General features: G+C 31.8%; 1 long non-coding RNA gene across 1 annotated transcript; it reads right to left on the reverse strand.

The window, feature by feature from the left end:
* Window positions 1-513: 513 nt before the first annotated feature.
* LOC106477541 lies at window positions 514-1,526 on the reverse strand. Its single transcript, XR_001292004.2, has 3 exons — window positions 1,439-1,526; window positions 927-1,170; window positions 514-698 (listed from the first exon to the last, which is right to left on the reverse strand). It is a non-coding gene; the product is annotated as an uncharacterized LOC106477541 (long non-coding RNA).
* Between the last annotated feature and the right edge of the window lie 367 nt (window positions 1,527-1,893).

Genomic DNA, 1,893 nt, shown 5'->3' on the forward strand with positions numbered 1-1,893 from the left:
CTTGAGATGAGGAAAAGTATTTTTAATTTTAACATGACAATTATTTTGAACACGGACTATTCAAAACAAATACTCAATATATTAATGGACAAAGCTATATTCTATTCTATTAAAAATAACTTCACTAAAAATAATGATTTTTTCTTATGTGAACTGAAAGTCTGCCAAATTTTGTGAAGTTTCACACACTATATTGAAAGTTAGAAGTATTAAATCTCCAAAATCTAACTTGTAATATTACAACTTTGAGGTATTTTTGTTATTACTTATTTTCTAGCTTGGTCTCCTTTTTTACATAATGTTTTTGTACTTACAGCATTTATTTGAAGATTATTTTCCTTTCTACTGACCCCAGAAGTAAGGAAAGTAATTAGGTCACTTAAATTTTCAACAACATACTTGTATCTTAGCTAAAATGAAGAAAACTTCGTCTACTTACCGAAGAGATAATTTCTACGTTATCATCAGAATTGCTCTCAGATGTGTTAAACACCTTAATTCTTTTTCGTTTTTTTGGCTGCTTATGATAACTTCTTGCTCCGCGTTTTTCATCGTCACTTGATTTCCTCTTCCTCTTCTTTGTTTTCTCAGCGTCCGAGTATACGGATGAACCGTCTGAGGTATTTGATTTTTTATGTTCTGAATCTTTGAAATCATCATCTGATGAAAATATTCTTCTCTTTGCTTGGGAAGATTTTCTGAAGATAAGAGAAATTTGTCAGCCCAAATAATTAAAACTAAGTTGTTACAGCTATAATTAATCACTGGATCATACAAGAAATTATCAAGGAGTTAAAGAAATCAAGCAAAGAAGAAAAACAATAAATTATTATAGAGTTCCATATACATAAATGCTTTCTACTGTTTTCAACTGTAAACTTGGGAGGCTAAAATGTAAACCACAAAACATAAAGGAAAAAATTTACATTTTTGATTTATCTTTTGGAGCTTCATTGGAACTTTTATCCTCCTCCTCCTCCTCACTGTCTGTTATCTTTACCCTCAGTAGTTTATGATATTTTCTTTTCTTTCTTGGGCTGGTGTCAAAATCACACAGGGAATCATCATCATCATCTGTCTCTTTATTTTCCTCCTCATCCAGTTTCGGCTCTTTGTTTTCTTTGTTCTGATCGGTTTTCGAGTCCGTTTTCTCCTTTTCTGTCTTATCTTCTATAAAAAAGAAGCCAGATAAAACCCTGCATGAACACAATTCAAATGTTGTTGAATTTTGAACATCATTCCTCTAACAACTTTTAATGGGTTATTTAACAAAACAACATTTTTTTTTATGTGTAATCCTATAACTTGTAACAAAAGTATAAGACACATTTTAAATGACACATACTAAAGATTTGAAAAGGCTTCCTTACAATGTCATAAAGAAATGATAGTGCTTTCAACAAGTTCCAACAAACTTGAATATTTTAGATGATGTTACCTTCACTTTCATCAGAACTTGTTATTGAAGCTTGCTTTAAAAGGAATTCCTTGGCCTCCTGGTTTAAATCTTTCCCGGTTGATTTCTGTCAGAATATAAAGATACACTTTAAGAGCAGTCAAATCGTGGAGATGTATAGTTAATATGCACGTAACTATAAATATATACAGTTACCAAAAACAACTTAATTCTTAAATGATACCAGTAATAACACAAATGGTAAGAATCAGCTTGAAACAGTTCACCATTTAACAACAGCTTAGGTGAAACAGTCTACCATTTAACAGCAGCTTAGGTGAAACAGTCTACCATTTAACAGCAGCTTAGGATGGAACAGACTACCATTTAACAGCAGCTTAGGTGAAACAGTCTACCATTTAACAGCAGCTTAGATGGAACAGGCTACCATTTAACAGCAGCTTAGGTGAAACAGTCTACCATTTAACAGCAGCTTA

This window comes from Limulus polyphemus, unplaced genomic scaffold, assembly GCF_000517525.1.
Source record: "Limulus polyphemus unplaced genomic scaffold, Limulus_polyphemus-2.1.2 Scaffold18285, whole genome shotgun sequence".
In the NCBI taxonomy this organism is placed as follows: Eukaryota; Metazoa; Arthropoda; class Merostomata; order Xiphosura; family Limulidae; genus Limulus; species Limulus polyphemus.